Source organism: Hemiscyllium ocellatum, chromosome 11 (assembly GCF_020745735.1).
Source record: "Hemiscyllium ocellatum isolate sHemOce1 chromosome 11, sHemOce1.pat.X.cur, whole genome shotgun sequence".
NCBI lineage: Eukaryota > Metazoa > Chordata > Chondrichthyes > Orectolobiformes > Hemiscylliidae > Hemiscyllium > Hemiscyllium ocellatum.
Window position 1 is genome coordinate 55,428,973 of NC_083411.1, and position 26,285 is coordinate 55,455,257.

Sequence of the window (26,285 nt, forward strand, 5' to 3'; positions counted from 1 at the left end):
GCTGAGGAGTGACAGATGGGGTTTAATTTAGATAAATGTGAGGTGCTGCATTTTCGAAAAGTAAGTTAGGGCAGAATTTATACACTTAATGTTAAGGTCCTGGGGAGCGTTGTTGAACAAAGAGACCTTGGGGCGCAGTTTCATGCAGAAGGTGGTGTGTGTATGGAAGTTTTGGAGGCTGGTATAATTACAACATTTAAAAGGCTTTTGGATGGATATATAAATAGGAATAGTCTAGAGTGATATGGGCCCAATGCTGGCAAATAAGACTACATTAATTTAGGATATCTGATACCATGGATGAAGGATCTGTTTCTGTGCTGTACATCTCTGACTTTATGACCCTATGGGTGGCATGGTGGCTCAGTAGTTAGCACTACTGCCTCACAGCACCAGAGACCCAGGTTCAATTCCCGCCTCAGGCAACTGTCTGTGTGGAGTTTGCACATTCTCCCTGTGTCTGCGTGAGCACTCTCCGGGTGTTCTGGTTTCCTCCCACACTCCAAAAATGTGCAGGTTAGGTGAGTTGGCCATGCTAAATTGTCTGTAGTGTTAGGTGTAGGGGAATGGGTCTGGGTGGGTTGCTCTTCGGAGGGTTGGTGTGGACTTGTTGGGCCGAAGGGCCTGTTTCCACATTGTAAGTAATCTAATCTAATCTAAATACATCCTAGATTTAGACATCATGACCCCTCATGTACATCTTAACTCTTTGCCTCCAGTTTTAACTGCCTGGGAACATTGCATTAATGGGATTTGTGAAATTACCAACTCTCCCCACTCAGTATCTGAACTACATTCCCATTCAACACAAATATCTGAATAAGGGAACATTGCTCAGGAGTAGGCCATCCTGTCCCTGGGGCTTACTCCACCATTTAATAAGGTTAAAATCACACACCAGGTTATGATCCAACAGGTTTATTTGGAAGCACTAACTTTCTGACCGCCGCTCCCTCATCAGGTGGTTATGGAGTATAAGATCGTATGACATAGAATTCAAAGCAAACTTTTGAAAGCTAGTGCTTCCAAAAGAACCTGTTGGACTATAACCTGGTGATATGTGATTTTCAACTTTGTACATCCTAGTCCAACACTGGCACCTCCACATAATTTAATAAGGTTACCGCTGTTATGAATTGCTTTGAATATATTTGCGTCCTTCTTTCCATAATACAAGCAATACTGTATACAGACTCTCACATTATGGAACCATCAGTGCACTGTATAACTGAAGCTTAACATCTCTACTTTTGTATCCACTCAGCCTTGCAGCAAATGATAAAGTTATATTAGCTTTCCCAAATATATAGGTGAGGACTGCAAATGCTGGAGATCAAAGTTGAAGAGTGCGGTGCTGGAAAAACACAGCCAGTCAGGCAGCATCTGAGGAGCAGGAGAGTTGATGTTTTGGGCATAAGCCCTTCATCAGGAATGAGGCTTGTGGGCCAAGGGGGCTGAGAGATAAATGGGAGAGGGATGAGGCTGGTGGGGAGGATAGTTGAGAATGCACTAGGTAATATATCTCCCTCCCCACCCCTATCCATGGTCCATAAAGACCATTCCTTCTGCAACTCCCTTGTTCAGTCCATGCCCCCACCAACCCACCCTCCTATCCTGGCACCTTCCCCTGCCACCAAAAGAATTGCAAACCTCCACCCACGCCTCCCCACTTACCTCCGTCCAAGGCCCCAAAGGAGCCTTCCACATCTGTCAGAGATTTATCTGCACTTCCACACACATCATCTACTATGTCTGTTGCTCCCAATGTGGTCTCCTCTACATCGGGGAGACAGAACTCCAGTTTGCAGAACGTTTCAGAGGGCATCTCCAGGACACACGCTCAAACAATCCCATTGCCCCATTGCCGAACACTTTAACTCCCCATTCACTAAGGACATGCAAGGCCTGGGCCTCCTCCACCGCCAAACCCTAACCACCCGATGCCTGGAGGAAGAATGCCTCATATTCCACATTGGGACCCTCCAACCACATAGGATCAATGTGGATTTCACCAGTTTCCTCATTTTCCCTCCCCCCACCTTATCCCAGATGCAACTTTCCAACTGGACACCACCCTCTTGACCTGTCCTACCTGTCCATCTTCCTTCCCACCTATCTACTCCATCCTCCTCTCTGACCTATCGCCTTCACCCCCAACTTCATCTACCTATCGCATTCTCAGCTACCTTACCCCCAGCCCACTCCTTCTCTCATTTATCTGTCAGCCCTCTTGGGCCACCAGCCTCACTCCTGATGAAGGTCTCATACCCAAAACATTGATTTTCCTGCTCGTTGGATTCTGCCTGATCTGCTGTGCTTTTCCAGCAGCACACTCTTCGTTTTTCCTAAATATATTGGAGGGTTGTTTTTCAGACTGGAGGCCTGTGACCAGTGGAGTGCCACAAGGATTCCTGCTGGGTCCTCTACTTTTTGTCATTTATATAAATGATTTGGATGTGAGCGTAAGAGGTACAGTTAGTAAATTTGCAGATGACACCAAAATTGGAGGTGTAGTGGACAGCGAAGAAGGTTACCTCAGATTACAACAGGATCTTGATCAGATGGGCCAATGGGCTGAGAAGTGACAGATGGAGTTTAATTCAGATAAATGCGAGGTGCTGCATTTTGGGAAAGCAAATCTTAGGACCTATATGCTTAATGGTAAGGGCGGAGGGAGTGTTACTGAACAAAGAGACCTTGGAGTGGAATCGCTGGTAGATAGGATCGTGAAGAAGGCATTTGGTATGCTTTCCTTTATTGGTTAGAGTATTGAGTACAGGAGTTAGAAGGTCATGATGCAGCTGTACAGGACATTGGTTAGACCACTGTTGAAATATTGTGTGCAATTCTAGTCTCCTTCCTATTGGAAAGATTAGATTAGATTATTTACAGTGTGGAAACAAGCCCTTCGGCCCAACAAGTCCACACCGATCCGCCGAAGCGCAACCCACTCAGACCCATTCCCCTACATTTACCCCTTCATCTAACACTATGGGCAATTTAACTTGGCCAATTCACCTAACTTGCACATTTTTGGATTGTGGGAGGAAACCGGCGCACCCGGAGGAAACCCACACAGACACGGGGAGAATGTGCAAACTCCACACAGAGAGTCACCTGAGGCGGGAATTGAACCCGGGTCTCTGGCGCTGTGAGGCAGCAGTGCTAACCACTGTGCCATCGTTGTGAAATATGAAAGGGTTCAGAAAAGATTTACAAGGATGTTGCCAGGGTTGGAGGATTTGAGCTATAGGGAGAGGTTGAACAGGCTGGGGCTGTTTTCCTTGGCACGTCGGAGGCTGAGGGGTGATCTTATAGAGGTGTACAAAATTATGAGGGGCATAGATAGGATAAATAGACAAAGTTCCCTGGGGTCAGGGAGTCCAGAACTGGAGGGCCTAGGTTTAGAGTGAGAGGGGAAAGATATAATAGAGACCTAAGGGGCAACTTTTTTCCACACAGAGGGTAGTACGTGTATGGAATGAGCTACCAGAGGAAGTGGTGGAGGCTGGTACAATTGCAACATTCAGAAGGCAATTGGATGGGTATATGAAAGGAAGGGTTTGGAGGGATATGGGCTGGGTGCTGGCAGGTTGGACTAGATTGGGTTGGGATATCTGGTCAGCATGGACAGATTGGACTAAAGGGTCTGTTTCCATGCTATACATCTCTATGACTCTATATGCTGCATCTGCACAGTAACTTTTGATTGTCACGCATCCTTCTGTCTCTCAGAGTTCTGCAATCTCTAATCATTTTGATATGATGTTTTATTTTTTATTCTTCCTGCTAAAAGGGAAACACTTCATGTTTTCCTACATTATACTCCATTTGCTACATCTTTGCCCACCGACTTAAACCATCTTTCTCTTTTTATAGCCCCCTTATGTCTTCCTTGAAAATTACTTTCCAATTTTATGTCATCAGCAACTTTGGTAACTGTGTCTTCTACTGCTTCATCTATGTCATTGATGTAAATTGTAAATCATTCAAATGCCAGAATTGACCCTGAGGCACGCCACTTGTTACATCATGAGAACCTGAAAAAAAAACACATTTGTGCTGACTCTCTGTTTACTATTAGCCAGCTAATTTTCTGTCCATGTCAATATGCTAACCCCTGTACCATGAGCTCCTATGTTCTACAATAAATATTAATGTGACACTTTATCAAATGCCTCTGGAAATATAAGAAAAAGTACATCCACCATTTCCCCATTATCCAAACACTCATATTATTTCTGACATAATTCTAACAAATTGGTGAAATATGTTCTCTCCCTTCACAAGACCGTACTGGCTCTATTTGACTACTTCAAAACCTACATTGTCATGCCACAAATTCCTTAATAATAATTGCTAACATTTTACTTATGATAGATAGTAAGTTAACTGCTCTGTATTTCTTTCTTTTTGAATAAAAGATTTATATTTTCTAACCCAGTCAGAGAGTCAAAAGGTGTGGTGCTGGAAAAGCACAGCTGGTCAGGCAGCATCCAAGGAGCAGGAGACAATAGACAATAGGTGCAGGAGTAGGCCATTCAGCCCTTCGAGCCTGCACCGCCATTCAATATGATCATGGCTGATCATTCCTAATCAGTATCCGCTTCCTGCCTTATCTCCATAACCCTTGATTCCACTATCTTTGAGAGCTCTATCCAACTCTTTCTTAAATGAATCCAGAGACTGGGCCTCCACTGCCCTCTTGGGTAGAGCATTCCACACAGCCACCACTCTCTGGGTGAAGAAGTTTCTCCTCATCTCTGTCCTAAATGGTCTACCCCGTATTTTTAAGCTGTGTCCTCTGGTTCGGCACTCACCCATCAGCGGAAACATGTTTCCTGCTGCCAGAGTGTCCAATCCTTTCATAATCTTATACGTCTCAATCATATCCCCTCTCAGTCTTCTAAACTCAAGGGTATACAAGCCCAGTCGCTTCAGTCTTTCAGTGTAAGGTAATCCCTCCATTCCAGGAATTGACCTTGTGAACCTACGCTGCACTCCCTCAATAGCCAGAATGTCTTTCCTCAAATTTGGCGACCAGAACTGCACACAGTACTCCAGGTATGGTCTCACCAGGGCCCTGTACAGCTGCAGAAGCACCTCTTTGCTTCTGTACTCAATCCCTCTTGTTATGAAGGCCAGCATGCTATTAGCTTTCTTCACTACCTGCTGTACCTGCATGCTTGCCTTCATTGACTGGTGTACAAGAACACCCAGATCTCTCTGTACTGCCCCTTTACCTAAATTAATTCCATTGAGGTAGTAATCTGCCTTCCTGTTCTTGCCACCAAAGTGGATAACCATACATTTATCCACATTAAACTGCATCTGCCATGCATCTGCCCACTCACCTAACTTGTCCAGGTCACCCTGTAATCTCCTAACATCCTCATCACATTTCACCCTGCCACCCAGCTTTGTATCATCAGCAAACTTGCTAAGGTTATCGCTGATGCCATCTTCTATATCATTAACATATATTGTAAAAAGCTGCGGTCCCACACGGATCCTTGCGGTACCCCACTGGTCACTGCCTGCCATTCCGAAATGGAGCCGTTTATCACTACCCTTTGTTTCCTATCAGCCAACCAATTTTCAATCCAATCTAGTACTTTGCCCCCAATACCATGCGCCCTAAGTTTACTCACTAACCTCCTATGTGGAACTTTATCAAAAGCTTTCTGAAAGTCCAGGTACATTACATCTACTGGATCTCCCTTATCCATCTTCAGAGTTACATCCTCAAAAAACTCCAGAAGATTAGTCAAGCACGATTTCCCCTTCATAAATCCATGCTGACTCTGTCCTATCCTGTTACTACTATCCAGATGTGCCGTAATCTCATCCTTTATAATAGACTCCAGCATCTTTCCCACCACTGAGGTCAGACTAACTGGTCTATAATTTCCTGCTTTCTCTCTCCCACCTTTCTTAAAAAGTGGTATAACATTAGCCAGTCTCCAATCCTCAGGTACCGATCCCGAATCTATCGAATTCTGGAAAATAATCACCAACGCATCCACAATTTCCCGAGCCACCTCCTTCAGTACCCTGGGATGTAGACCATCAGGCCCCGGGGACTTATCAACCTTCAGACCTAACAGTCTCTCCAACACCAAATCCTGGCAAATACAGATTCCCTTAAGTTCAGGTCCTTCGGTCACTGCTACCTCAGGGTCTTCCCCAGTCTTGTGTCTTCCCCAGTGAACACAGATCTGAAGTACCCATTTAATTCTTCTGCCATTTCTTTGTTCCCTGTAATATATTCCCCTGTTTCTGTCTTCAAGGGCCCAATTTTAGTCCTAAACATTTTTTTGCCTTGCACATACTTGAAAAAGCTTTTACTATCCTCCTTTATATTATTGGCCAGTTTACCTTCGTATCTCATTTTTCCTCTGCGTATTTCCTTCTTAGTAATCCTCTGTTGTTCTTTAAAAGCTTCCCAGTCCTCTGTTTTCCCACTTATCTTTGCTATGTTATACTTTTTCTCTTTTAACTTTATATGTTTCTTAACTTCCCTCGTCAGCCACGGCCACCCATGCCTCCTCCTGGGATCTTTCTTCCTTTTAGGAATGAACTGATCCTGCAACTTCTGCATTATACACAGAAATATCTGCCATTGTTCCACCACGGTCATCCCTGCTAAGGTATTGCACCATTGAACTTTGGCCAGCTCTTCCCTCATAGCTCCATAGTTCCCTTTATTCAACAGAAGTACTGTCACTTCCGACTGTACCCTCTCCCTCTCAAATTGCAGATTGAAACTTAATGTATTATGGTCACTACTTCCCAATGGCTCCTTCACTTCGAGGTCTCTGACCAATTCTGGTTAATTACACAATACTAGATCCAGAATTGCCTTCTCCCTGGTCGGCTCCAGCACCAGCTGCTCTAAGAATCCATCTCTGAAGCACTCCATAAAGTCTCTTTCTTGAGGTCCAATACCATCCTGATTCTCCCAGTCTACCTGCATGTTAACATTCCCCATAACAACTGTAGTAACATCTTTACCACAGGTCAATTTCAGCTCCTGATTCAACTTACATCCGACATCCAGACTACTGTTTGGGGGCCTGTAGATGACTCCCAAGAGGGTCGTTTTACCCTTAGTATTTCGCAGCTCTATCCACACTGACTCTACATTCCCTGACTCTAGGTCCCCCCGCGCAAGGGACTGAATATCGTCCCTTTCCAACAAGGCCACTCCACCCCCTCTGCCCGTCAGTCTGTCCTTACGATAGCACGTGTAGCCTTGAATATTCATTTCCCAGGCCCTGTCCACTTGAAGCCACGTCTCAGTTATCCCCACAATATCGTATCTGCCAATTTCCAAAAGAGCCTCAAGCTCATCCATCTTATTTCTAATGCTTCGGGCGTTCATATACAGCATTTTTAATTTGTTACTGCTCTCACCCTTCCCATCAACCCCTATTCCACTCAACCTTACAGCATGATCCCTTTTTGAATTTTCTGCCTCATTGATACAGTTGTCTTTCTTGACTTCTCTTGTTCTAACTTTTCCTTCAACTTCCTTTTTGTACATCCAGTTTGTCCCCTCCCCCCCGCTACTTAGTTTAAATGTAGCGGTGTTGCAGTAGAAAACCTGCCTGCCAGAATGCTGATCCCTAACCTGTTAAGGTGCAAACCGTCTCTCTTGTAGAATTTATGTTTGCAACAAAATGTACCCCAGTGATTCAAGAACTTAAATCCTTGCTTCCTGCACCAGTTCCCCAACCACACATTCAAGTCCATTATCTCCTTGTTTCTGGCCTCACCAGCCCGAGGAACTGGAAGCAAACCAGAGATAACCACCTTGGACGTCCTGCTTTTCAGCCTTCTTCCTCGTTCTCCAAAGTCCCGCTGTAGTATGTGCCTCCTCTTCTTCCCGACATCATTTGTGCCGACATGTACCACCACCTCTGGCTCTTCACCCTCGTCCTTGAGGATTTCCTGCACTCTGTCCGCGATGTCTTTCACCCTGGCACCAGGAAGACAACACACCATCTTTAAATCCCGTCTGCTGCCACAAAAACCCCGGTCAGTTCCTCTCACGATGGAGTCCCCTATTACCACGGCTCTATGCGATGTCCGACTCTTCCGCTCTGCCTCTGCGCCAACTTTTGATTGACAGACCTGGCCGCCTCGCGGACTGGCAGTGTCATCAGTCTCCACTGTTTCCAACAGCTTCAACTTGTTCCTGACAGGTACTTCTCCCGGGGTCTCTTGCACCTGTCTCCTCTCTGCCTTCCTCATCGTCTGCTCTCTTCTGCTCTCTTCTGGCATGATTGGTGTAATGACCTCGCTGAAGGTCTTGTCCAGAAAGATCTCATTCCCTCGGATGAGCCTAAGGTCCTCGAGTTCTTTCATCAGCGCTGCAATATGCTCGGTCAATAGCTGAATGTGCACACACTTTCCGCACATGTACGAGTCAGACACACCAGAGTCGTTGACCTCCCACATCAAGCACATAGCGCACTGAACCAGCTGGGCAGTCATGTCTTCACCCTCTTCAACTGTGGCGTAATCACTTCACTCAACCTCCTTTTCAAAGACTCCTGAGCTGAAGCCTCACTCTTCGATTAAAAACTTCCTTAGACCCTTGTTTTGTAGCAAGCCTGTGGACTCTTAATTTAGGTTCTTAACACACCCACTCTAATAGCAAATCACTTACCTTCCCGACCGACTTTGCGCTCTGCCTGAACTTCCGCCCAGCTCCCGCCGCTCTCTGCTGCGAAAAGAGAGAGTTGACGTTTTGAGCACAAGCTCTTCATTTCTGATTAAGGGCTTAAGCTCAAAACATCGACTCTACTGCTCCTCAGATGCTGTCTGACCAGTCGTGCTTTTCCAGCGCCACACTTTTTGACTCTAATCTCCAGCATCTGAAGTCCTCACTTTCTCATGTCGGCCCGACCAAGTAATAATTGAAGTTTCCTTCCGTAAAGGACATTAGTGAACCAAAGGGGTGTTTCTAACAATCAACAATGGATTCATTTGAATTCATTAGACTCTTAATTCCAGAGTCTATTGAATTCAAATTATACCACCTGCCGTGGCAGGGTTCAAACCTGGATTCCCAAAACATTCCCTGGATCTCTGGATTAACAGTCTACCGATAATACCAGTAGGCCATTGTCTCCCCTAAGGCTAGGCTAAGCTAAGCATGTTTGCAGACAATGAGGGAGAAAATTCTGATGCCGATGATCATGACATGATGCTGAGTTGCAGCATCTAACATCAAGGCAACTGAGTTACCAGTCAAGAGCAACTGAAAATAACACACTTCTCTTCAAATCGGTATACAATCACCAGGTCAGAATGAGTTGTCAAACCTCCAAAACGATTTATTGATGGTTGGATTATCAATCTTCTTAATTCACATTTTTATTGTTTGTTGGTAACCTCAGTCAATGCAGAAGTTGAACCTGTGTTGTTGGTGCCCCTCTCCCCCCGCACCCCCCCCCCCCCCATTGTAAATCAGCCATCCAGGAGAAAGTGAGGATTACAGATACTGGAAATCAGAGTCAAAACGTGTGGTGCTGGAATCATCTTCCTGGTAAAGAGCTTATGGTCGAAACATCAACTCTCCTGCTCCTCAGATGCTGCCTGACCGGCTGTGCTTTTCCAGCATCACTCTCTTTAAAACCAACCATCCAGCCAACTGAGCCAAAAGAAAACAGTGTGGTGGTGGTGGATAAGCAGGAATATCATAGGGGATAGTGGAGGAGCTGATCATCACAGGAGGAGACTGAAGAGAAACAGAAGGAACATCGGTGAAAAGGGAGAAGGCTCGGAGAGGTGGGGAGGGTATATAATGTAGAGGAGGAGGGTAGAGTGTGAACAAATCAAAGGAAACATTAACGGCCGCATCTTTCTCTTAACTGGCTCATACAGAGGGCTAGCAGAGAATGTGCACTATAATGGGAAGGGTTCAAGATCTCTTCCTGCACAACGCAATTATACCCAACAGAAACAGAAATTGAAGAATATGATTGCACAAGGCCTCATTTGAAGGCTTGGCAATGAAGGGAAGCTTTTGCTACAGATTAAAAGTGAATGAACAATCCTGTGTCTCAAACATAATTTCTCTCAGAGAGAAGCACTTGGGTGCACCAACAGTGACAATGGTGGTGGAGCTGGTGGGAAGCAGAGAGTATTCCACATACAGCCATGCAGGAGCAGTCACAGGTACATGTATCTGGAAGTTAAGGGCATAGGGATCAGGCTGTTCTGCCACCTGCGGAATTCTAAAAGCAAAGGAATGTGGATGCTGGAAATCTGAAACAAGAACAAAATTTGCCAGAGAAACTCAGCAGGTCAGACAGCTTCTGTGGAGAGAAAGCAGAGTCAACATTTCAGGAACAGTGATCCTTCTTCAGAACTCATTGTTGCTAGGAAAAGATGGGATATACACTGAAGACAGGGATTGGGAGAACGGAGTGAACAACAGGTGGAGATGGAGCCCACACAAAGAGAGAACACTTGTTGGGCAGACAAAGGAATGGATACTGTTGAGCCTGGGCGAAAGAAAAGTTGCTTATGGGGACCATTAGTGAGTGAAAATGGGTTAGCTGCGATGAAAGGAGCCCAAGGTCATCTGGAAACTCTGGTCAGCATCCCATTTCCATTTGGGGTCCCTGCTGTTGTCAGGACTCGATATCAAGTTCAATATTTTTCGGGCCTGAGCACCTTCATCCATGCCATCCCTCCCACTGGGCCTGACCTTGTCAAAACAGTGTTGGGGCATACATAATGGTAAATTCATTGCTTTTGGATCCAATATTCTATCATAATAACAATCTAACTGTTTGAACATAGGACAGAAAACATTTCTTCTGGTATGCACTATCACAAATTTCCATATGTACCAGTTTAGTAAATGATTCATTGTAGGAACAAAACATTGAAAATGATTTGACATAAACCACTGAAAAGTGCACCGTCAAGACTACAACAATGTCTCATAAAAGTTCAGGGATATAACTTTGATATTTGTTACAATCTGGGCTACTTCAGACACAATGAGAGGTGTACCAACGCCAAATTAGACAATGGCTGTTTGGCTGCACTTACAAAAAAATTACAGAAGAAAACATCATCAATATCAATCCAGATGAATATTGGTCAACAGTAAGAAAAAAGACAATGAATGATTCACAACTGAGGGCATTTTGGAAAGTTATTATCAAAGTCCGGCCTGATGGGATACAAAACGTGCCAGATGTGCTCCAAGGGATTTAGCCAGACAAGAATGAGCCAGGGACCCTCAAGAGGCATGCTTTTCAAACATAAACAGATGCTTGTAGCTGAAGCTCTTTAGTAAACTCTATTGCCTCATTATACCAGGGGCATATGGGCATAGGGTGAAAAAGGCCCCTGTACAGCTCACTGTGTATTGCTCAGTTCACAACAGAAAAATCGAGAAGACTGTGAGGGTGTATCAGGCATGTCAAAGTCAGCCACCACATCAACAGAAAAAAAATTTCTCTACCCTCACAAGATTCCAATATATCTTTGGTTGAAGCTTGTAACAGATTTACTTACCATCCACGGTGACAATTTTCACCAAGTCACTGAGTAATATTCCAATTTTCCAACCACCAGACATTGGAAGGATTACTCAACTACACCCATGGTAATCACCATAAGTATAAAGTGCATTGTGTACCTGGAGAAAATATCTGAAATTGGATCATACTGCACTGATAAATATCTTATGGACCTAGGGTACCTTGGATGTGTACTACATGGGGTCTAAATCATGTGACAGCCTCACCACATTATCCCAGACCCAATATTTTTGCTGAATGAAATGGTTCATACTATTCAGCCATCCGTCATGAAATGAGCAACTGGACACCATCTCCATATTGCCATGTCACACTTCATAACAATACGTCTAGGTATGGGCTTTCTATTACCAGCAACAATCACATTAAAAAGCAAGTCAGGACACATTTGCCAAGTCATGAACAGTCCAATTTCCTGTAAATATGGGATAAACATCTTGAACATTCAGGCAGAATAAAAACAGCACTCATTTGACATCTGGGTGTGGAATTATCTAGTTTGTGAGAGTGGTAAAAGGTTTGAATCATACATCCCATCCAGGGAACATGGTCACCCACAGAAGTACTCAGAAAGTGCAGTGAGCCTTAAACCCAAGGAGTCACAATATCTAATGGAACAATGGAAAGAGGAATAGAAAATAATTTGGGGAATTGTACAACATTCTAACATTGAGCATTCTGACTGTGCACAGAACACCACCAGAGGTAAACTCAGGGAGTGAAAATGTTGAACGCAACCATGAAAGTAATCTCCTCTTTAACAAAAGGAAAGTCACCAAAATATCAGTGAGCCAAGAACAGTCAGTTGATAAATCTAGATCACAGGACAGAAAGAAGATCATGAGATCTGGAAGGATTATTAAATTATTGATTCATTATACAACCACTTAAAGTCTTAAACAGTTCAATTCTTAAACTCCTAAGCACAGTGACCTATTTTTGGAGTGATAGTTCTCACAACCAGTCTGAGATATATTTATTTTCATTCATGTATGTTATAGGAATATAGTAATATCATTTTAAGAAGAACATGCTGATGAGCATATAACCTTGATATAATACATGTCACTGACAGCTATAGACTTGTTCAGTGTGTAGTACATATTGCGAAGGGAGAGCAGCTATGCTTCCCTGTAACAACTAACCGCGATAACGAACGTGTCTGCTGAGCAATTTTATGACATAATAAACTGAACCGTGGTCCTGTTTCCCAGTCCTATTGTAAGAGTGGATTATCTGAGAATAAACTCAGAATCACATATGACATGATCACTGCACAACATTAAACAACTGCAAAAAGAAAGGACCAGAACACTAATGCCTTCTTTATTTTTTCATCCTGTGAATTTGATCACCTTTTACAGTTACTGAGTACATGTGAAAACAGCTGATATCACTGAAATACAACCTACCTGTGTCACACATAGAAGGCCAAGCAGATAAAATAACGAACAAACACCAGCTGTCAGAAGAAGGCGCTTTGATTGGACCAATGTAGGGAACTGGTCTTGCAGGGCTGTCATAACTGTTTCTAATGGAAGAAAATGTCAAATGAAGACATTAATTAATAACTTGCACAATGACAGGACAAAACACCACTGGACACACCAAAGCCCTGGAGTAAAAGGTTTCTGCATCCATTTTTCTGGCTCTGAGATATGTATTTTTCCCCCAGTTGTATTTTTCCTGTTGCTCTGATGCAGAGGAAAACTGCATCATCGTTATCCTCAAATATCACGTAGGGTGTTTCAACATGAGTGAGTTTCAACATGAGTGAGTTTCAACATGAGTGAATAAGTTTGCTGACCATCCTGCTCCCTGTAAGGCAGGTAAATAAAAATCCCCATCTCTTGAACAGCAAGATCTGTCTCAACGAAAAGATAAATTCTAGGCATGAGAGTAAAGAAAAGATATAGAACATTAACATCTGAGATTGAAAATCACCACAATAGCTATTGGACAGAGGAACATAGAAATTAGGAGCGAGTGGACAATTCAGCCCTTCAAACCCACTCTACCATTTGTCACATTCCTGGCTGTTCTTATTGTGGTCGCAATTCCTGCCTGTTTCCCACAGCCCTTTGTCCCATTTTTCATCAAAACATATCTATTTCTTTCTTGAATTTGTTGATTGATTCTGCCTCTTCTGCACTCTGGGGCAGTGAGATCCACAGATTCACAACCCTGTCAGAGAAATAGTTTCTCCTCACCCCAGTTTTGAACCTACTTCCTCTCAGGCTATATCTATGACCTCTTGTTCAAGACTGTCCGACAAGGAGGAATATCTGTTCCACATCTACCTTATCAATCCCCTTGAGCATTTTATGTGTGTCAATCAGATCATCCCTCATTCTTCTGATCTCCACATCCTTCCTCAAGTAAAGAAACCAGAACTAGATACAATACTCCAAGTATGGTCTCAACATCATCTCATAGAATTGTGACAACATTACTTTTATAAACCAGTTCTTTTGCAATAAATGCCAAGATTCCACTTGCCTTTCTTATTATATGCAGCCCCTACATCCCCACTTTCTGTGATTCATACACAAGGACACCCAGATCCCTCTACACTGAGGCACTTTGAATCTGCTTCTGATTTAATTAATAATTTGCTCTTTCATTATTGTTGCCAAAATATGTAACCTCGCACCTATCCACGTTAAATTCCATCTGCCAGATTCTAGTTCATTCTCTAGCTGTGAATTTTGTTTTGTTACATTCTGTCCCTCCTGGCAGCTCATTGATATAGATTGTCAACAATTGATGTCAGAGGATTGAACCCTGTGCTACCCCAATAGTTACAGTTCGCCAGAAGGACCCATTTATCCCGCCCCTCTGCTTTCTGTCAGTCAACTAATCCTCTATCCGAACCAATACTCTACCCCAAACACCCTCCGGTCTAACCTTTTGTATCAGTCTTAATGCAGCACCTTATCAATGTCTTCTGGAGGTCTAGATATAACACATCCACCGTGTCCCCATTATCCAACTTGATAGTTACATCCTCAAAAATTCCAACAATTTTGTCAAGTTCAACTTGTCCTGTATGAAACCATGCTGCCACTGGGGAATTGAGCTTTGTTGTTCCAAGTGGTCAGTTCTCTCCCTTATTATTGACTCCAGCAACTTCCTCACGACCGAGGTCAAACTAATTGATCTACAATTTTCCATGATTTGCCTATTTCTATTTTCAAATACAGGCTTCACATTAAAGTGTTTCCAAATCACTGGCACCTTTCCAGAATCGAGGAAATTTTGGAATGTAGTAACTAATATATCCACTATCTCTGCTGCCTTAGGGTGCAGGCCATCAGGTCCTGGGGACTAATCTGCCTTTAATCCCATCAGTTTACTTAATACCTTTTCCCTAGTAATTTCACCGAGTTCCTCTATAGTAACTGCAGATTTTGGGAAGAAATTATAATCTTCCACTGCAAAAAGACACAAAATACTGGTTTAGTGCCTCTGCCATTTCTGAGTTTCCCATAATTACCTCACCATTTCCACCCTCTAAAGGGCCACCATTTACTTTCACTACTCTCTTCCTTTTTATATACTTATAGAAGCTTTTGGTGTCAGAGCTTATGGTTTTTGCTAGTTTCCTTTTATTGATCTCCTGATTCTCCAGAGTGTCTCAAACATTTGCAGTATGATATGCCCTAGTTTTTGTCTTTATGTTATCCTCGACCTCCTTGTTAAGCCATGGATTATCTTTTACCTTTCTATAATTCCTTTTCCTCTCAGGAATATACTTTAATTGACAGGTATTTAGTAACTCATTGAGCATTTGCCACCATTTTTCAAATGTCCTGCTCCTTTAATATTTTTCCTCAGTCCCCCAGGGCCAACTGCTTTCTCAGGCCTGTATAATGACTTTTGGCCAACATTAAAACTCCTGTATACGACTCTGTCTTCACTCTTGCCATCTGAATTTGAAACTATAGAAGGTTGTGATCACGCCTTCCAAGATGATCCTTAACTACATGATCATTTACCAATCCTTCCTCATTACACAATACCAAATGTGAAGCAGCCAGTTGGTTCCATGACACGTTGCCATCAGAAAGAATCCCTCAGACACTCTATGAATCTTCCTTCAATACTACCCTTGCCAAGTTGATGAATCCAATCAATATCTATGTACAAATCACCCATAATTTCTGTTGTGGCTGGCTCATAAGCCCTCATTACTGCCTCATTTATACTAAGCCCTACTTTGGAAGTACTGTTTGAGAATCTGTAAATTATTCCTACCAAGGGGTTTCTTCCCTTGCCTTTTATTTCCACTCAGATTGATTCAACATCTTGGTTTGTAGTGCCAATATCTTTTCTTAATGCACCTTGATATCTCCATTAACCAATAAAACAGCTCCACCTCCTATTCCTACTTGCCTATCCCTTTGGAATACTCATTACCCTAGGACATTTCACTCCCAGTACTGATCTTCCTGCAACCACATTTCAATAATCTTCACCAGGTGGTGTGACTGGTCTCTATTTGTGTTGTCAGGTCATCAACTTAACTCTGAATGCTGCATGCTTTCGCTAATAAGTTCTACTGGTTTGTCTTTCTCTTTTAATATTTGCTCATACACTCTCCGTTCTTACTTACTAATAACACTGAACCTCATCTCTCTCATTTACTCCAACTCACATTTTGATCTTCTATGATGCCTTCCCTCACCATCGCTGTTAGTGCAAATTGTATTGTGAAATCATTTGGATGCCGATGCAACTTTTCCCCAATTTTTATTTTGATGCAGGTGCTAATCATTTAAGACTAAGAGCTGCATTCTTCTTTCAGACAATGAGGGAACAATTGCTACAAAGAAATGTTGTGCGTTTGTCCACTAACATCACCAACAGCACTTTTTTGCCCAACACTGTCACAATTTCTTCAAAAGAAATGATTTTTTTAAGTGATGCAATGCCATTTTTACCTAAACCTGCAAACTGTGTGTCAACTCCCAGAGTGAGCAGCATGAAGAAAAATGAAACAGACCATAATGGTGCCCACGGTAACTGTGCAAGGGCCTCTGGGTAGGCAATGAAGACCAAACCGAAACCTGAACAGTGAATAGAATTGAAATGACACAATGAACGTTGCTATTAACTTGTTGTTGACATTCACTTCATTTAATTTATTACAGTTGCCAATATTAGCCAACATTTGCAAAACTATTCATGTCACCAAAGTTGTGCGGATATGTGTTTACAATAAAAAACATTAGTTATTATGTATTTGTAATACTAATCACTTTCAATTCAGAAATTATAATATTTAGAAGCAGTGAACACTGAGTTCAGAGTGACATTTGCAATCTAAGCAAAAAAAGAATCTCTCTAATATATTGGTGAAACTGGCATTTTAAAACAGGGAATAATGTTGGAGAGTAGAGAATGGGGAGAAATAATTGAACGGATAATTTAGAGTGTTCTTAAATGGTTAGGGATTGTAAAGTGTAGTTGTACAAAGAGACCTCAGTCTCTTGGTGCTAAGTCACTGAGGGTTAACATGTGTGTGCAGCAAGCTATTAGGAAGCCTCATGGAATGTCATCCTTTATTGCAAGAGGATTTGAGTACAGGGATAGTGAAGTCTTGTTTCAGTTGTATAGCAGCTTGGTTAGGCCACACCTGGAAACTGTGCACAGTTTGGTCATTTTTTTCTCAGGAAAGATGTCATTGCATAGAGGGAGTGCAACAAATGTTCAGCAGACTTGCTCCTGGAATGGTAGAACTGTCCGATGAAGAAAGATTGGGAAAACTGGGCCTTACTCTCTAGAGTTTCGTAGAATGAAACTTACAACTTAGTTAAAGAGAACAACACAGTAGCTGCAGGTAAGATATTTCCTCTGTCTGCAGAATCTAAAACCAGCGGCCATAATTTAAAACTAAGGGGGATGCCACTGAGGGCCAAGCTGACAAGAAATTAGTTTATTCAGAGTGTTGTGAAACATTGGAATTGTCCAGCACAGAGGGCTGTGGAGGTCAAGATTTGAGTAGATTTAAGATTGAGATTATTATATTTCTGATTCTCAGTGGTGTACAAGGTCAGGGAATGGAATGAGTAAAAAACATTGAAATGTTTGATCCTTCATTATTACATGGAGTAGTGAGGCAAACTACTCAGACTGAGTGGCCTACCCCTGTTCCTATGTTCCTGCCTCAGTTCAGGCTGTCAAACCACTCAGTGCTCAGACTATTGGAGTAATCAGAATGTGTGAACTGTGTTTTATTGTAACTTTACCTGGTCATTAATTACTTATCACAGCATCATCAACCGATACAAGTGGCTTAGCACAGAACATTTCCATGTTTCTTGCTCTTCATATTAAACATTTTTTAAAATGTACCACTGTCAAATTGAATATTTGAGCACATAATATGATCAGTTACTAATCGTCAATAAATAAAAACTGTCTCTGATTCACCTAAAAGCACAATATTATGGAATTCATTCAAAATTTACTTCTTAAATATAAAATGTGGCTCATATGAAATGTAATTCTAAGGTAAATAGCAAATCTTACAGCGGATTATAATGTTAACTGAGTGCTTTTGAAATTTACTATTCTGTGATTATTTCAAAAGCTCACTTTTAAGAGCTAGGGTTCAACCCCGGGCATACCATTGCATTATTCAGCTCCAATCCCTGTCCAGTATAAACCAAACATCATGGCAATGTGTCTTCAGAGCCTGGCTATCAGTTTGGATCTGAGGATTGATTATTGTGTCTGGACACTAGAATCACTGGAATGTTGGGTTGAATCACTTCAGAGAGAACATTAAAGCTGTCTGACCCTTGACAATTTTAACAGCTCTAGTTTACCTGACTGGGCAACCTCTGAAACGGGCTTATCTTGTATGTGAGCCATGTGTCCCAGGATGGAGAAGATGACAAATCCAGCAAACACACTTGTAGCACAATTAACAACACAGACAATGATGGTATCTCTGTAGCAGTTATTGTGGAACTTGTTGTAAGACGACAATGCTACTAAAGTGCCCCAACCCACTGAGATAGAAAAGAAAATTTGAGTCGCAGCATCTTTCCAGACCTGGTAAATACAAAATAGAATAGATGTCTGGAGGGAAATGAAACACAAACATGTACAACAGATAAACGACATTAATGTGAAGGTAATGAGAACTCGTGTGGTTAATCCATGGTGAACTGAGCAAAGTAGCTCCCTCTGGTCAACAGTAACTCTTCTTAAACAGAACAGTCATCACTACAGTCATCACTACAGTTAAATTTCCTCTGGGATATCTGACACAGGTCTTTCTGGTATAATGAACGTTTCATTAACACAAATTACCTGTACCGTGATTGACGATTGGGGATGCTTTTCTAAAGTGCAAAAATTCAAAAAGTATGTTGGCTAGAACATGATTACATCGGCAACACTGTAAGTGCTCCTTGTATTGCGTGATTCTTGCATAGCGCAGGGTCACACGGAACGTGACTATTGCACTATCGAAGACGTGACTGTATACTCTTTCACCAGCCATGGTTTTCAGTGACTGACTCACTTGCAGTATTGTACTGACCATAGTTAATTCCATTCTTTTCGTGAAAGTAACAACAAAGAACACCTTTTACCATAAATAATGATCACTTTCATATTGTAATAATATCACAGTAGCTTAATATCAACAGGAACCAGTAAAATTACACTGTAATTTCTAGGATTATGTAAACAATGGTTAAATGATTTAAATGGAAATCAAAATCCAATTCCTGTCAGAAAAATTAAGCAATAAATAGTGTTCACCATTGTCTATTCACAAAGACTGCTGTATCTTTGGACTGAATACAAAATTCCAGCCATCATTATCCAGTATGCATGAGGACACTGTCAGCTTCACAAATGTGGTATTGCCTAGTCTGCCTATTTGCATTCACTGGGCTCCATGATGTTTCTGTCCTTATGCTGTTGACTGAATCACCTCGGAGATTTGTTTCAAGAAACATGACATTGAAATAGCCTTTTAATGACATGCCAAGCATTTACTTACTGCCAGTCACAATTTCTGGCACTTAAACTACCTACTGGAAGAATGGAATCACAGCTTGGAAGTCACCCACTCAAACTTACACTTCCTTTTCTGTCTCAGTCCTTGCACTGTTATATTCCAAGTACGATAATCTGACTGGTTCAAGATATAATCAGTTGCTTTCCAATGTTCACTCCAATGTAGATTTCAGATATAGACAATGTTCTTTCATTTCCATCTCCCACTTCCAGGTACTTGCAGCACCAAATATCATTGACATAGAATGGATAAGGACAAGGCTCATCAAGAGTGGCTCTTTCTATTGCCCTGATACAGCAAAATGTGGGTCAGTATTTGCTTTGTAGGTCAATGAGGTATTTCACCTGAAACTCCTGAATCATTTCCAAGATTTCAGAAAGGAGGAGGCATGAAGGAAGAATTCTATTGCATCCCAATCCCTATCATAATTCCTCATCAATTTCGATCCTCTCGTCCATCATAGCTGATGCCCTGACCTTCTTTCCTGTTAATGGCAGGATGATATAGACCTTAAACTGACTCTTTGAATTCATCACAAGCTTTGTTAAAAATTTCCAAGAATTGAATTAAGGACTCAAAAGCAATACACTGATTTTAAATCAATGATGAAAGTGAGGACTGCAGATGCTGCAGATCAGAGCTGAAAATGTGTTGCTGGAAAAGTGCAGCAGGTCAGGCAGCATCCAACGAGCAGGAGAATCGACGATTCGGGCATGAGCCCTTCTTCAGGAATGTCGATTCTCCTGCTCCTTGGATGCTGCCTGACCTGCTGCGCTTTTTCAGCAACACATTTTCAGTTTAAATCAATGATGACAAGCTAACAAAGTAAATGTGCTGAGGCACGAATCGATTCAACTAAAAATACTAATGAGACTCAATCATTCATATTGCTGTATTTACCTCAGCATCAGCCAGTCTGGAGAAGTCTGACTGGCTTCCGATGTAGAATTCAATTCCTTTAGAAGCTCCCTCCAGGGTAACCCCTCGGATCAGGAGTATGGTCAGAACCACGTAAGGGACTGTCGCAGTGAAATAAACCACCTGAGCATGGAGAGCACCTTGTTAGATTTTCCTGTATTACTGGTACAACAGAAGAAAATAAAACCTTGAAGCAGTACAAGGCCATGTGGCCCCACCATGCAATAAGATTCTGCCTGATCACCCTGACACTTGCCCTCTCCAGAACCTTTGACTCTCTTGTACATCAACAATTTGTCAAACTCTGCCTTGCATATATTCAATGATCTGACCTCTACTGCTTTCGGAGGAAGAGTATCTGAAAGATTAAAAATTCCACTTCATCTCTATCTCATTTGGAGAACCTTATTTTGTAACTGTGCTCCCTGTTCGAGATTCTCTGAGAAGGTCAAGCTTTCTAAGACCATTCGAAATCTTTGAAGATCATTTCTCGGTCTCCTAAATTCCTGTGAGTACAGGCTCAAACTTATATTTTCAAAAGAATTAATACAAAGGTTCACTGAACTTTCTCCAATACAAATATACCCCCTAACTAAGGAGACCAAAACAGTAGCTGCTGTACCTTTGTAGCAAGCTTTGCCTACTTTTATACATCATTCACCTTGGAATAAAGACAATATTATCCAACCAAATGGCAAATTAAATGGATTCTCATCAATGCATCGAAGGGAACAGATGACAAACTGAAGAGGAATAGTAACATGGAAGATGTACGCAAGGATTGCGTTTTCATCTAGTTCACAGGGTTTGCATGTTGAGACTTTGTTTTGTGATACCTTGTTATAATGTGCTTATTTAAACACTGCTAAACCTATAGACATGAGGATCTAAAATTTGAATTTAAGCAACAAAATATGAAGATTTTTATTCCAACAAAATGGTTTCTCGATTTAAAAGAATACTATAAAATGGCCTGTGAATCATACTGCTGAACATACTGCTGATTTGCAGAATTAACTTGCAGTTGAAAGATGAGGACAATAGAGTTTTCATAAGATAAACACTGATACATTAATTGACCATTTGAACAAACGTTGAACTAATACATGGCATGACAATTTACGTAAATTAGATATCCTTCTTAAAGGAAATACCATTGGATTAGCCTGTCTTCAATCATATCACCATATTACAATTGATTGGACATTTTTTTGTAGTTAAGAACCCTTTCCCAGAAAATATCATTAGATTAATTCGCTGTAAATCATATGTGATTGGTCTTTCTTGTAATTAAGACTGTACTATTTATTTAAAAACATGTAAATAATGTGTAATTTTCAAATGTAATTGCGCAACTTTTCCCCAGAACACAGAAGCTTCAATCTCTGTGTTGCTGGATAGAATTGCATCAAGGTACCTTAACTGAATCAACTAATGACCCTTGTTTTTTGAATAGACCGCATTTGTCGATTCCTTTGACCGATCTCGAACCCTTCTTAAGGGGACACACGTCTTCAGACATAATAACGGAAATTACACAATGAAAAGAATCAGTTAAAGGTCATTCTTACCCAAGAAGCTCACTTCCTCACTGGGTAGGTACATAAAAGACACAGCAAGTTGTTCCTGACGTCAAGTTGGACCTTATGAGATTTCTCACCTGATTCTGCATTAAATCTCACCTTAGCACAGGCTGCTCATGTCACTAACAGATTCCACCCACAGTAACTGCTACACAGCTGTTACAACATATTCCTTCAACATTAATAACTACTAAAGGCACATTACACTGGAATGTCACATGTTGTGATTCTTCTAACAGCCTTAAAATTACATATGCTCTTTGGTTTGGAACCTATCCAACAGTACAACGGGGATGAAGGTCAGAGCTTTGTTAGTTAACCTCTGTTGTCCTCCAACCTATCACAGAATCTTCCTTTTACTCACCGAACCATATTCCCCATGTCCATCGTCTTAAGAAACCTCTTAAACTGTTATTTATTTATCTCAGTCAGATGAAAGTCCATGGAAATGAAAGATTAGCTCGGTTTGTCTTGACAGGTGCTTCACAAGCTGTTGAGCATTACCAGCATTTTATTGTTTTCACCTAATGATTGTTCCTCAGGTCTCAGTCCCATTCTCATGTTCAGACAAATCTCATTTCACTCAAATAAAACCCTGATCCTATCCTTCCCCATCACCGCCACCACACCCCCCCCCCCCACTCCCCCCCCCAACCCCCAATCCTTCCTCAGCCTTCCACAGCAATTGGAAATTCACCCAGAATTCCAGTGTCAGTGAGTGAACCCTTAGAATGAGGGACACATTGCAGGGGTTTGGGGAAGTTGCTGTTCTTTCCCTCAGGAGAACGTTCTTCAGATCTCCCTCAGGCCTGAAGTGTTGATGAATTATGAATCTCCCATTTCCCATAGAGACACTGTTAACATCACCTGGGAGATAAACCAGACACTTCACAAATTATTTATCGTTTCTAGCTTTACTGTTACTTTGTCACGAGTTTTAACTCTATTTATCACCAATCATTTACCTTTCCTGAGATTTGATTCCTTTTGATAATGCTGCCCCAACTATTAGCCAGGCAAGAAGCAGACAGAGGGCTAAATACCAGATTACCTCCCCAGGCTCATCCATTGAACTGGAACGGCGTAAAACTACTTTACTACAGAAAATAAGAACAAAAACATGTAGTAAGTTAGGACACTCTTCATTACACACAGATGTTTTTAGACATAGTGCATCAATGTATTTAACAAACAGAGTTGTGTAATATCTAAATTAATTTTTGATTTATAGAAGCTTTGATTCTTGCACTCAGAAATAAATGTGAAGTTTGATATTCTGTATGACATTTTTTTCCTCGTGTGTATTGATATTTTTCAATGTAAAGCTTTGTTCAAACAAGTTGATGAGATTCCCTGCAGCTGAAAATGTGTTGCTGGTTAAAGCACAGCAGGTCAGGCAGCATCCATGGAACAGGATGCTGCCTGACCTGCTGTGCTTTAACCAGCAACACATTTTCTGCTGTGATCTCCAGCATCTGCAGACCTCACGTTTTACTCGGAGATTCCCTGCAGAGCTGTTTCTGACAATGTTTCACTGACTGCTTCACAATGCACTGTGAAACCTATCTGGTTTAGTCACTATGTCTTCCAATGAATTCAGCTCCTTCATCTTCCTACACATGGTATCTACCTCCAGACAGTTAATCTAAATCCAGTCCCAGGACTGTGTGTTAAAATAATAACTTATTACAATTAAAAGCAGAGAAATGAACATCAGTCACACATGATTCTAACCATTTCATGTTTAAGAATTCTGGTCATGAATATTATCCTTGAAGAGCAAGAAAACAAAGAAAAGTGTTTTGCTTTATAAATATTGTCAAAGTTACAATGCTTAGAAACCAGAGGAATATTAAATAGTAAAAGTTTCCTTTCCATGATGCCATTTTGTAACAAGTGTGCAATGTAAATAATACCTCAATCAAAATGAAACAGCTTCTCTCTCATTAAACACATATAAACAAACTAACCAACCCAAGAGGGGTTACTGGCCCAGCTGTATAGGTTATTGGTGCAGCTATCTGCAGCAAGGTACTTACTCCCAGTATTGCTCACTCGGGCCCTGGTGAGGATTGGAGATTTCTGATCCATTTGGACAAGATCCATTGTTTTCCTGCAGCTGTGTTATATTAACGATTTCAAAATATCCATCACTCAGAGTGAGATTGCAGAGAGTCTCTGGAAAATATGTTTCAGTATTATACATCAATTTTGCATTCCATTTCAATATAACCAGGGTCACTGTTTCACTCTGACTGAATTAGTTAATCCTTTTGATTACATGGGTAAGGTTATGCATAGATCAGAACACAGAGGTACAGTCCGTGCACTCACTCTCAGCACAGTCCTGCTCTGGTGTTCAATCTGCTTAATCTCTTGTTGGATAAAAGTCTGCATAAAAGTAATTAGAAAACCAAATTAAAATGGTACTGTATATAAAAAGTTACTTCAAAAGTATTCACTAGTAGTTATTGGAGAAGACTTTAAGGATTATAATGGGCTGGATTATCCAGGGAAGGAGAGTCTCACATACCTTGCTACACCACTCCTTGTTTTACAAAATGAATGAATGGAGCTCCACAGTTCTGAGCGGTAGATTCAACTCAGGGCTCTCTCGGAAATGGGGAGCCACATTTTCAATCTGACAGTGCTTTCACAGCACAGAGCCTGCCAGGGGAAAGCAAAACCCCTTTTCACAACTGCTGTCTTCTCACATTTTAATGTTCCTGACAGCTGCTGTCAAACAGGAAGTTCATAACATAAATGTGTGTTAGGGTGCAGGGAAGGGAAGGTGCTAAACTGATAGGAAAAGGGTGCCAGCTAAATAGGGTGCATGTAGGTAGGGTGCAGATATGCAAATCGAGAGCTATGTAAAATTCCATGTGGATAGGAGCAGGGTGACAGGTTGCCAGGTGGATAAGGTGCCAGCTGAGGAGGTGTAGGGTGCCAAGTGGGTACGATGCCATGGTGCAGGATACCAATGGAGTTTGCTAAATAGTCCAGTGTTGAGGGTAACTTGAGGATGATAGGAGAATTTTTTGGGGGAAGGGAGCAGTCTTGTTGGTCGGTTCCAGTAGCAACAACATTGGTGGAGGGGGATGGAGTCCAATGGTAACAGTGAATTGGAGGGTGGGGTCAAGTTTCATATCGGCAGAGAACTGGGGGTGATATCACATTTCCAGAGGAAGTTAGGGGCAGGGTGTCACAGCTGTGAAGCCATGTGCAGGGTTTTCAGAGCAGATTGTTAATTATTGATTGTACTGAAGCTTTCTTAGTGAGGTGGAGGATTTTCATAAAGAAGATCTCCTTCTCTAGCTGTGGTTACACACAAAAAGAATGCATTTATATTTTGTTTATGATGCATTTAATTTTAAAAGCCTTTGAGCTGATTGGTGACTGAAGCAGGATGCTGTTAAATAAGATAAGAGCACATGGCATTTGGGGCATAGTACTGGCATGGATAGAGGATTGGCTGCCTGGCAGAAGATAGAGAGTGGTGATAAAGGGGCTTTTTTGGGTTATTGCAGACGGTGACTAGTGAGTTCTGCAGGTATCAGTGTTGGGACCTTCACATTATACATTAACAAACTGGATGAAGGAGCTAAGGGCAATGTTGCTAAGTTTGCAGATGAGACAAGCTAAGTGAAGGGACAGGTAGTGGTGAGGAAGTGAGGAGGTTATAGAAGGCTTACAGAGATTAAGAGAAGTGGGCAAAGAAGTGGCAGATGGAATACAATGTGGAAAAGGTGTGAGGAAGTGCACTTTGGTCGGAAGAATAGAAGCATAGACTATTTTCTAAATGGGGAAAAGGCTTCAGAAATCTGAAGTACACATGGTCTTGAGTGTCTTGGTTCAGGATTCCTAAGGTTAACATGCAAGTTTATCATTGGCAGTTATGAAGGCAAATGCAACTCACTTCAAGAGAGCTAGAATTCAAGAACAGGGATGTACTGCAGAGTCTGTGTAAAGCTTTGGTCAGGCCTCATTTGGAATATTGTAGCTGTTTTGTGCCCTGTATCTAAGGAAGAATGTGCTGCATTGGAAGAGAATCAGAGGAGGTTTTACTAAGAATGAACCTGGGGATGAAGGGCTTATCACAAGATGATGATCAGTTGAGGACTCTGTGGCTTTCCTTGAGGTGTATCTCAGTGAAATTTTAAAATACTGACAGGC